The 12,208-nt window shown below is 44.8% G+C and overlaps 1 protein-coding gene across 4 annotated transcripts in view; it reads right to left on the reverse strand.

The window, feature by feature from the left end:
* The window catches only part of sema5ba (sema domain, seven thrombospondin repeats (type 1 and type 1-like), transmembrane domain (TM) and short cytoplasmic domain, (semaphorin) 5Ba), a 541,923-nt gene that overhangs the window by 383,733 nt on the left and 145,982 nt on the right, over positions 1-12,208 (reverse strand). The window lies entirely within an intron of this gene.

The following is a 12,208-nucleotide window of genomic DNA, read 5'->3' on the forward strand; positions in this document are numbered from 1 at the left end:
TCCTTCTATTCTGAGGTTGAGTCCTCGGATCCTAACATCCTCTCCGTATCCACTCTATCTAGTCCTTTCAATATTTGATATGTTTCAATGAGATCCCCCCACCCTTCATTCTCCTGAATTCCAGCGGGTAGAGTACAGGCCCAGAGCCACCAAACATATATTCTTTCATTCCCAAGATCGTTCTTGTGTCCCGTTGATCCTCACCAACTTTTATCGATACACCACAGAAAGCATCCTACCCAGGTACAACAACTGCTCTGCACGAGACCACAAGAAACTGCAGAGAGTTGTGGACACAGCTCAGCCCATCACAGAAACCAGCCTCCCCGCCATGAGCTCTGTCTACACTTCTCACTGCTCAGTAAAGCTGTCAGCATAAGGAAGGACCCTACCTAAACTGGGCATTCTCTCTTCTCCCCCTCCCATCGGGCAGAAGATACAAAAGCCCAAAAGCATGTACCACCAGGGTCAAGGATGGCTTCTGATAGCACAGCTCACTTTGTTATGATCTTACACTTTATCGTTTACCTGCACTGCACTTTTTCCTGTATCTTTTATACTTCATTCTGCATTGTTACTGTTTCGGCTGATTCTACTTCAATCCTCTGTGTAGTAGCCAGATCTGTATTCAGGACAAGCTTTTCCAGTATCTCCGTACATGTGACAATAATAAACCAATTCCAATTCCACTATCAAGCTGTGATGCACCCAGATAGATGATTTCCATGATGCACCTGTACAAATTGGTGAAGATCATTGAGGAAATGCCTGATTTCTTAAGTAGAGACATTGGTGAGCTTGGCTGAAGCATCACAGTGGCTGATTAACCTATCAACCTACACCTTTTTGGGATGTGGGAGGAAACAGAGCACCCGGAGGAAATCCATAGGGAGAATTTACAAACTCAACACTAATGGTGTCCGAGGTCAAAATAATCCCTGGAGCTGAGAGGCAGCAGTACAGCCAGTGTCACTAGCTGTGACACTCTGCCAACCCTCATTGAAATGGGGCCACTGATCTCCAGGATTTCCAGCATCTGCAGAACATTTTGTGTCTATGATTTGATGCGCCACTGCAAATATCATTGAGGTATGCCACACCTGAAGAAGTTAAAATCTTCTTGAATTCCTCCAGCGTTTTCTGTATGTCACAATAATAAACCATTTTTTACCAATTTACCAAATTAATCTTCTCCCTTCTGGAAGAAGATACAAGAGCTCGAAGGCTCAATGATCAGACCCTTCCCAGAACACATTAGATGGAGGGGCATAATTAGGCCATTTCCTCATCATTACCAATGCCATCAGACATATGAACCAATCCATATCATCATGAGCTAGGCTGAAATAAAGAGAGAATATTCTTTCAGAACATACACGCCTCCAGCCTCATACTTGAAGTAAAGTAGGCCATACTACTCTCAAACGTTCCACCAGAATAGACTAGATTGGCCTTAGTAGTCACATTTACATTGAAAATCAAAGCACAGAGAGAAATGCCTCATTTATGCCAAAGACCAACACAGTCTAAGATTGTGCTGGGGGCAGCCCGTAAGTTGTCACCATGCTTCAGGCACCAACATATCATGCCCACAGCTTATTAACCCTAACCTATATGTCTTTGGAATGTGGGAGGAAACCACGCACCCGGAGGAAGCCCACACGGTCACTGGGAGAATATACAAACTCCTGACAGATAGCAGAAGCCTGATCTTACACTTTCATGCCTGTTTTCCACATCCGGTGACTCATTACATCCACAAGCCCTCTCAGCTGGAGCTTACGCTTTGACAGTGTACCCCGGCATTGAGAATTGCACAGTCAGAAATCCCTCTGCTGACATCACACAGACTCGATGACCTTTTGTAATATAGTCTTCAGGCTCTCCACGTCAACCTCTCTCGGACTTCTACCATCACTCTTTGCCATCAGTCCTCCATAACCCCAGCACACCTTCAGGCAACCCCTCATCACTACCTGTCCCGTGGTGGTGTCGACCTTCATCTTGACTTTACAACTCATCCACAGATCATCCAATCAAATTAAACTGTTTGCTTTTAAGGAGGTTGCCTTTCACAAATTACAACAAGGACTACTATTCAAAAACAGGTCACTTAGATCTTTTTTAGAGATATACCACGGTAAAAGGCAATTACTCCCATGTGACCAATTAGCCTACTAACCCGTACCCTGTGGAGTGTGGCAGAAATTAGAGCACCTAGTGGAAACCCATGTGGTCACGCGGAGACAGACAAACTCCATACAGGCAGCAGAGGGAATTGAACCTGGCTAATGTTACCATAAGACCATAAGATATAGGAACAGAATTAGGCCGTTTGGTTCATTGAGTTCGTTCCACCATAGAAAGGGTGCAGAGGAGATTTACAAGGATGTTGCCTGGATTGGGGAGCATGCTTAATGAAAACAGGTTGAGTGAACTCGGCCTTTTCTCCTTGGAGCGACAGAGGATGAGAGGTGTCCTGATAGAGGTGTATAAGATGATGAAAGGCATTGATCATGTGGATACTCAGAGGCTTTTTCCCAGGGCTGAAATGATTCTTACAAGAGGACACAGGTTTAAGGTGCTGGGGAGTAGGTACAGAGGAGATGTCAGGGGTAAGTTTTTCACTCAGAGAGTGGTGAGTGCGTGGAATGAGCTGCCGGCAATGGTACTACTACTTCTATGTCAACTCAGGACTCAGGGGCCAGCATCGGGCACAATGACAGACTCTCCACTTCTCCCTCTCCCTCATCAGTGTGTTCAGTTCATCTACATTAGCCGCACCGCTGTCTTCTAGGAGCATGTTGACCATAGTCTTGGGCGGGCGCCCAGGGTTCATCCTCCCATGCTTGGGCTCCCATATGATCACTAGGCTGGCAGGTAGCTCGGGGTGGTGTAGACAATGCCCTGCTAGATGCAGTCTTCTCGCCTCGATTTTAGTGGTGAGCATCAGTAGGTTGTTATAGTGCTCGACGTTTGTCATGTGCTGTTGCCAACTCATGTCAAGAGCCATTCGGAGCATTCGTGTATAGTAACCATCTAGAGACTTTTGCATCGTCTTGGTGAGTGTCCACATCTCACGTCCGTACGTGAGAATGGACTCTATGACTGCTATGAAAATCCTCTTTTTAAGCCCTCTGGTCAGGTTCGACTTCCAGATTTCCTTCATGTCGTTCATAGCCCTCCACACTAGTGCCTTCCGTATCTTTATGTCCTTCTCCGAACTCATTATTCTTGACCCGAGGTACTTGTAGTCAAAGATTTTCTTAACGGTATCATTCTTTACAGTCTTGAGAGTACCTTCGTCGCAGTTAAACACCATGTACTCTGTCTTTTTAGCATTTAGGTGAAGTCCAACTTTATTGCAGTCAATTTCCACTTTTGGTGGAGGCAGATACGTTAGGGTCTTTTAAGAGACTTTTGGATAGGTACATGGAGCTTAGAAAAATAGACGGCTATGGGTAAGCCTAGTAATTTCTAAGGTAGGGACATGTTGTAGGGACAACTTTGAGGGCCGAAGGACCTGTATTGTGCTGTAGGTTTTCTATGTTTCTATCATGGCTGATCCATTTTTCCCTCTCAGCCTCAGTCTCCTGCTTTCTCCCCGTATCCCTTCCTGCCCTGACCAACCAAAAATCTATCAACCTCTGCCTTCAATATACATAAAGACCTGGCCTCCACAGTTACCGTAGTAATGTTGCATTGAACATAAAATAATGCAGCATAATCCGGCCCTTCAACCCACCATGATGTTTTATCCTTTTAATCTAACCCTTCTCTCCTCTATAGCTGTCCTACATGTGCCTATCTAAGAGCTTTTTAAAAACCTCTACTGTATCTGCCTCTCTCACCCACCACTCCCTGTGCAGAAAACCTTACTCTGACATTCGCCCTATCCTTTCCTCCAATCACCTCAAAACTATGCCTCTCCATTTTAGCTAACTGCTACACTATGCCTCTGTGCCACAAAAAGCACTGCGTAAAGCTATGTAAAGCATTTTGGAATGCAGGAGCCACAGAAAGCATCTTGTCAATGCCTGCTCCCTCTTGGGTGGGACAAACTCACCTGTTGAGTCCCTCTTGCCTTGCTACTTCAGAGTTATCATCATCGCAGTATGCGGGATTTACAAGCAGCCTCTGTTCCCTGAAGCCCTTCTATTGGGAAAGCAAATTTATTTTATTGAACTGGGTTTATTGATTTACCATGGTGAGACGACAAGTGCACAGCTCCAGGCTGTTAGAGCAGCAGCAGAACTATTATATCTGTTATGTTTCTGCCCATTGGGTTGGTGCTGGCTTTAATACTGCGTTCTCAGTAGTTCTACTGCTCTGAGCCTCTGGCAATCGATCCACCCCATGACACTGCAAAGCCTTTCCACAATGGCACGGCCCAAGAATGTGATGGAACACCGTCCAGTGGCCTGGATGAATGGAGCTCCAGAAGCACTCAACACTGTCACGTCAAAGCAACCCCTGTGCACTCTCCCTGCATGCCAGCATACCATGTCAGCTGTGTGTACCATATGCAGGACACGTTTTGGGCCCCATATCTAAGAAAGGATGTGATGCCACTGGAGAGAATCCAGAGGGAGTTCATAAGAATGCACATGCAAATGAAAGGGTTAGTGTATGAGGAGCATTTGAAGGTTTTTGGCCTGTTCTCACAGGAATTTAGAGGGGAACTCATTGAATATTGAAAGGCCTGGATTGAGTGGGCGTGCAGAGGATGTTTCCAATTGTGGGAGAGTCTCAGACCAGAAGGCAAAACTTCAGAATACATAGATGTGACTTTAGAACAGAGGTGAGGAGGACATTTTTCAGCCAGAGGATGGGTGAATCTGTAGCCATCATTGCCACAGATGGCTATGGAGGTCAAATCATTGGGTATAATTAAAGTGGAGGTTGATAAATTCTTGATTAGAGAGGGCGTCAAAGGTTACAGGGGGAAGGCAGGAGAGGAATAATAAATCGGCAATGATGGAATGGTGGAGCAGATTCAATGGGCCAAATAGCCTAATTCTGCTCCTATATCTTATGGTCCTAATTCTACCTCTTCCATTATTGTCACTTCAACATTTCTTTTTTTTCACTTCCAAAAGATTAAGATTAACTTTAAGTTAAAGATAAACTGCATTTGTAAATAGAAACATACAGTGAAATGTGTCATTTGCGTCAGGCCAAATCAAAATTGTGCAGTGCAAATGTTGCCACGCTTCTGGCACCAACGTAGCATGCCCACAGCTCACTGACCCTAACCCACACATGTTTGGAGTGTGGGAGGAAACCAGAGCACCCGAAGGAAACCCACATGGTCACAGGGAGAACATAAAAGCTCCTTACAAGCAGCGGCGGGAATTGAGCTCCAATCTTACTATAGGGTGTTGTGCTAATTGCTAGGCTACCATGTTAGATGATTCTATGAAAATTAATGTGCACCCATGCTTTCACAGGTGAAATTTGCAGATGAACAACAGCCCCCAGTCTGAACTAGTTACGTGCTAGTCATGCAGACTCGTGTGTCATGGACACACTTCCCAGCATTAGGAAGCAGGGAAGGGAGTGCTTGGAATACAGAGGCTCCACTAATTTGCATTCCATTTCTCAAGTGTGTAGCTGTGAGCCCTGCCCTTCAGGAACACTGCGGCTCCAGAGTCCGAACCTTGCAGTGTTATCATCAGTCACAGGTGAAGAAGGTTACATGGTATTAGCAGGTTTAATTTGAAATAATAATGAGCTGATGTTGTCTTGGATTGGAATTAACCCAGTCTGTGTCAAAACATAACTTAAACCAGCAGCTGGAACGAAGGCTCTGGGAGCAGGCATCCTCTGCGATGCTGAGTAGGACTCCCCAGGGTTTAAACCCCTCGCCCCACCAACCTCCACACAACACAAGTCACAGTGAAAGTTCTCACAGGGACACTCGGGAGTGTAGTGATTGACCTAAAGCACTGTGGGATAGTGGAGGCCCGAGAGACTGCAGATGCTGGAATCTGGAGCAAGGAACAATCTGCAGGATGAGCTCCACGGGTGAAGCAGCATCTGCGGAGGAAGAGGAGGGAATTGACGATGTTTCAAAATAAAAATATAAACATTATCTTACTTCGTTACATGTATACTGAAAAGGTTGCAAGGAACATCTAAATAAGCCTGATGCATTTTGGAAACAAGTCCTGTGGACTGATGAAGTTAAAATAGAGCTTTTTGGCCACAATGAGCAAAGGTATGTTTGGACAAAAAAAGATGTAGAATTTCATGAAAAGAACACCTCTCCCACTGTTAAGCACAGGGGTGGATCGATCATGCTTTGGGCTTGTGTTGCAGCCAGTGGCATCGGGAACATTTCACTGGTAGAGGGAAGAATGAATTCAATTAAATACCCACAAATTCTGGAAGCAAACATCACACTTTCCGTAAAAAACTGAAGATGAAAAGAAGATGGCTTCTACAACAGGATAATGAACCTAAACACACCTCAAAATCCACAATGGACTACCTCAAGAGGTGCAAGCTGAAGGTTTTGCCATGGCCCTCACAGTCCCCCGACCTAAACATCGTTGAGAATCTGTGGATAGACCTCAAAAGAGCAGTGCATGCAAGACGGCCCAAGAATCTCACAGAACTGGAAGCCTTTTGCAAGGAAGAATGGGCGAAAATCCCCCAAACAAGAAGTGAAAGACTCTTAGCTGGCTACAGAAAACGTTTACAAGCTGTGATATTTACCAAAGGGGGTGTTACTAAGTACTGCCATGCAGGACGCCCAAACTTTTGCTTTGGGCCCTTTTCCTTTTTTATTAATTTGAAACTGTAAAAGATGGAAACAAAAAAGTTTTCTTGCTTAAAATATTAAAGAAATGTGTCATCTTTAACTTTATGCCTTTTGGAAATCAGTTCATCTTTTACTCGCTTAGCTATTCACAGTAACAGAAATTTTGTCCGGGGTGCCCAAACTTTTGCATGCCACTGTAGGCACATCAATGATAGAAAAATGGAGGGCTGTGCAGGAGAGGAAGGTTAGACTGAGTGAGCTAAAAGGTCAGCACAATTGTGGGCCAAAGGGCCTTTACTGTACTGTAGTGTTCTTCATTCTATCTTCCGAATGCTGTCATTTTCCCTGCCCTAACCAACTCCACAGCAGCTTGTTCCAACACTGCAGCGTAGCGGTTAGAGCATCGCTAATATAGCTCAGGGTGGAGTTCAAAGTTCCATTCCGACGATGTCTGTAAGGTGATCCTCCCTGTGAACATGTGGGCTCCTCTGGGTGCTCTGGTCCCCGCCCACTTTCAAAAGACGAACTGGTTAAGTTGTCCTGTGATTAGGGTAGGGTTAAGTAGGTGGGTTGCTGGGCCGGATGGGCCTGTTCCTCACCGTATCTCTGAATAAATAATAAAATAAAATACCCACCGCCCTCTGCATATTTTTTTTTTGCCCCTCAGGTTCCTTTTAAATCTTTTTCTTTTCATCTTAAACCTAATGCCTCTAGTTCTTAAAATTCTTTTTCCCAGGAAACAGAGTGTGTGTATTCATCCTCCCTGTGTTTTCACACCCCTACACAGTCACACCCTCAGTTCCCTAGGCTCCGAGGAATGAAGTCCTCTCTTCAGGGCCTTGAAATCTGGCAATATCATCTTATAATTGCTTTATATTCTTTCCAGCTTAATGACGTCTTTCCTACAACAGGACATCCTGGAAGGCGCAGAACTGTGGAAAGAAAGCATTGCTATATACAAATATCTAACGGCTGCCCACCAATCCCTGGTGATATTATCTGCTGCCTCCCACCATCTTCATGACTCTGCCTCACTCTCTGACAATTCACCACATTTGCCTTTTGATTCTATGTCTGATTGTTATGGCTGGTTGCAACACTCTAGCCAACAAGACAAAACCCCCCTTGTGTCAGCCACAGCTCCTCCCACATCCATCACCTTATCACAGATACTGTCTGCATCAACCCTCATATGTTCACATCATCCACATCAATGATTTAGATGAGAATGTACAAGGTACGATTAGCAAGTTTACAGATGACACCAGAATAGGAGGTGTAATACACAGTCATCAAGATTTTGATTTGTTCGGTACGTGGGCCGAGGAATGACAAATGGAGCTTATTTCAGCTGAGAGCAGGGTGGTGCGTTTTAGCAAGATAAATCAGGATAGGGCTTCAATAGTCAGAAAATTATAGAGCACTACAGCACAGAAACAGGCCCTTTGGCCCATCTAGTCCATGCTGAACTATTATTCCACCGAATCCCGTTGACCTGCACCTGGACCACATCCCTCCATAACCCTCTCATCTAAATCTCTCTTAAAAGTTGAAATCAAACCCACGTCCACCACTTCCATCGGCAGCTCGTTCCACATTCTCATTACCTTCTGAGTGAAATTTTCCCTCATGTTCCTCTTAAATATTTCACCTTTTACCTACCCATGACCTCTAGTTCGAGTCTCAGTGGATAAAGCCCGCTTGCACCCACGGTGAATGGAGAACAGAGTAACATAGGAAAACAAGTACATCGTTCCTTGAAAGTGGAACACAGATAGAAAGGGTAGTGAAGAAGGTTAATGGCACAGTGGCTTTCATCGGTCACTACACTGAGTAGGAGATGTACAAGACATTGGTGAAGCTATACTTAGCATATTGTCTTCAGTTTTGGTCACCCTGCTAAAGGAAAGATGTCATTAAGCAGGGAAGAGTGCTGAGGAGATTATCAAGGATGGTGCTAGGACTTAAGGCACTGAGTTATGGAGGGAGATTATGCGAGTTGGGACTTTATTCATGGGAGCATTGGAGAATGAGGGTGATCTTACAGAGGTGAACAAAATAATGAGAGTCATAGACAGGGTGATACACACAATTTTTCCCAGGGTTAGGGATTGAACAACTAGAGGCCATGGGTTAGGGAGAGAGGAGAGAGATTTAATAGGAACCTGAGGGGCAACTTTTTCACCCAGAGAGTGGATCATATATGGAGTGAGCTGCCAGAGGAAGTGGTTGAGGCAGCTACTTTAAACGATATATAGATGGCACTTGGACAGGTACATGGGTAAGAAAGGAGTAGAGAAAATTATGGGCCAGGTGCATATTTTAGATGGGAATTTTGGTCAACATAGATCAGTTAGGCTGGAAGGGCTGTTTCCATGCTGTGTAAATCTATGGCTGTAGCCCATCCCTCTGTCCCTCTTCTCACTCCTCTGCCTATTTCGTCTTTTACCATCATTCTCCCCGACACCACCCTCCACCCCTTCCCTCCCTTACTGCCCGATCTGCTAAGTTCCTCCAGCAGTTTGGTTTTTTGTTCTCTATTCCAGCATCTGCAGTTTGTTGTGACTCCCTCTTGCTCACCCACCTCAAGAAAAGAAAACCATCTCACCCTTTCGTACTTTACTCATTCAGGGAATGTCAGAGTTGCTGTGAAGGGTGACAGAACAAAAAATAATACAGCTCGGGGCAGGTCCTATGACCCATGACATTGTGCCTGCTCTAAAATCAATCTAATCCTTTCCTCCCTAACAACCCTCTATTTCTCTTTCATCCATGTGCCTACCCCATAGCTCTCCAACTTTCTTTCATCCACGTGCCTTTCACTTGAACGTTCTCTGTTCTCACAAGGTGTAGGTGTCCATCACTCATAAACCAAGTGGTGTGTTAGGTCATTTCAGGAGGCCAGCAGGAGTCCACTGAAGGCATGGCCTGGGTAAGGTAGGTTTCCTTCTCCGTTGGATATTGGTAAATCAAACAGGTTTTACTAACAAGTGCTACCCCAGCCCCTCACCGCCATGGGTAAACAGGAAAAAAGATCGGAGAGACAAAAAAACTAAAGATCAGAGTATAGAACACAGAAACAGGTTGGCACAGTACAGGACTTAGGGCCCACGATGTTGCACCGAACTTTTAACCTACTTCAATATCAATCTAACCTTTCTTTCCCACACAGCCTTCATTTTTCTTTTACCTAACCTTCACTTATTACCCTTGAGTGACTGTTGTGGGGCTTTTCCCGGGACCGAGAAGAATTAACGACTTTGCTGCGGCTCTAAATCTCACAAGAGACCAAACAGGGAAAGGACGACAGATTTCCTCTCCTGAAGAGCATTAGATTGATTTTTATAATGGATCAGTCAGTCTGCGGTGAACATCACTGAACATAGCTGTTTATTACAACTTAACTTAAATTAATTTAAATTGCCCAACTAACATGGTGGGATTAAAACTGGTCTCCTCATTATTAGCCAACAGTACTGGACCACTCATCCAGTAATTTAACCATTATGTCACCATACCTCTAAAAGATAAAAACTCCCCTAGGATATAAGGTGAGTGCTGGACTCTGGGGCTGGGGGAAGTTTAGAGAATAAAATGGGCTCATTCTTGGAATGATAAACTAGTCAGCATGAACCTGGTGAGCCAAAGGGCCAGTTTCTATGTTGTGTGACACGGAGAAAGACCACACTTTGTGTTCAGTTCTAGTCACCTCACTCTAGGAAGGATACAGAAGCTTTAGAGTGGTGCAGAGGAGATTTACCAGCATGCTGCCTGGACTAGAGGGTATGGGTTGAGTGAGCTAGAACTTTTCCTTTTGGAGCAAAGGAGGATAAGAGAGGTGTACAAGATTATAAGAGGTATAGATCGGGTGGAGAACCAGAGATTCTTTTCTTTCCCAGGCAGAAATGGTTAATACGTGGAGCATAATTTTAAGGCGATTGGAGGAAAGTATAGGAGAGATGTTGGAGACAGGTTTTTTTTACGCAGAGAGTGGTGAGTACATGGACCAATAGAAATATTGAAGAGACTCTTAGATAGGCTCATGGATGAAAATGAAGGCTATGTGGGAGGGAAGTGTTAGATTGATCTTAGAGTGTGTTAAAAGAACGATACTACATTGTGGGCCAAAGGGCCTGTATTGTGCTGTAATGGTCTATGTTCTAATGAGAGAGAGGGTGGAGAAAGGGAGAAGGGAGGGGAAAGGGAAAGAAGAGAAGGAAAGTGACATAGGCAGGCAAGGTGGCAAGAGAGATGGAACGAAGTGGGGAGAGAGAAGGGGGGAAATACTGAGACCCGGTAACAGAGATAGCGCAGATTCACTGGCTGTCGTCTTTACTGGGATAACAATCAGGTCATCTGCAATACTTATAAACTGGTATCTATTGCTCCTAATTCGGCTTCAATAGGACTGAGCTTGAGCTGCTGGAATGCCCTGTAAACCACAGCTCAGTCAGATCCTTGGCTAGAACAAGATTTATCTAAACCATCCCAACTACATTTCCTCGATGGAATGAATAATGACCAGATGATTAATTACACAGCTTAGGGAAACAACTGTACTAACATCTCTTGGAAGTGTTATGGTTTGATTTCATCTTCATTCCAGCATTCATTGATAATTTCTCTTTGCTTGCTGGTTGAATGGCTGAAATTTTAAATACCAGGAAATGAGAGTAACACACAGAATTCTGGAGGAATTCAGCTGGCCAGTTCAGCAGTACTTGTTGAAAGAGAAAACTGAGCAGTTTTGGATCCCTCTCTAAGAAAAGATGTACAGGCATTGGAGAGGGTCTAGAGCAGAGGTTGACAGGTTCTTGATCAGTAAGGGCTTCAAATGTTATGGGTGGGGTTGAGAGAGATGCTAAATCAACCATGATGGAATGGCAGAACAGACTCAATGGGCTAAATGGCCTAACCCTAACTCTGCTCCCATGTGTTATGGGACAGTTCGGCTGTGACCGCTCGTCAGGACAGAAAGGATAGGGCTTGAGGCCAGAATAAGAGGGTGGAGGGAGGGGAAGGAAGACAAGCTGGCAGGTGATAGGTGAGACCAGGTGAGAGGGAAGGTGGGTGGAGGAGGGAGGATGAAGCGAGAAGGTGGGAGGTGATGGGTGGAAAGTGGAAAGTGCTGAGAAGGAATCTGATAGTAGAGGAGAGTTACCATGGGAGAAAGGGAAGGAGGAGAGGCACATGAGGGAGGTGATAGGCAGGTGAGGAGAACAGAAGGGGTAATGGAGAATGGAAAAAGAGAGGAGAGGTGGAGAAATTACCATAATTCAAAGAAATCTTTATTCCTTTCCACAGATGCTGCCTGACCTGCTGAGTCACTCCAACATTGTGTGTGTGTTACTCAGAATTTCCAGCATCTGCAGAATCTCTTGTGTTTACCAGGAAATGATGGGGGACTGGGGAAGATCTGCAGACAGTGGTCTTACTTCCCAG

This window comes from Mobula hypostoma, chromosome 6 (assembly GCF_963921235.1).
Source record: "Mobula hypostoma chromosome 6, sMobHyp1.1, whole genome shotgun sequence".
In the NCBI taxonomy this organism is placed as follows: Eukaryota; Metazoa; Chordata; class Chondrichthyes; order Myliobatiformes; family Myliobatidae; genus Mobula; species Mobula hypostoma.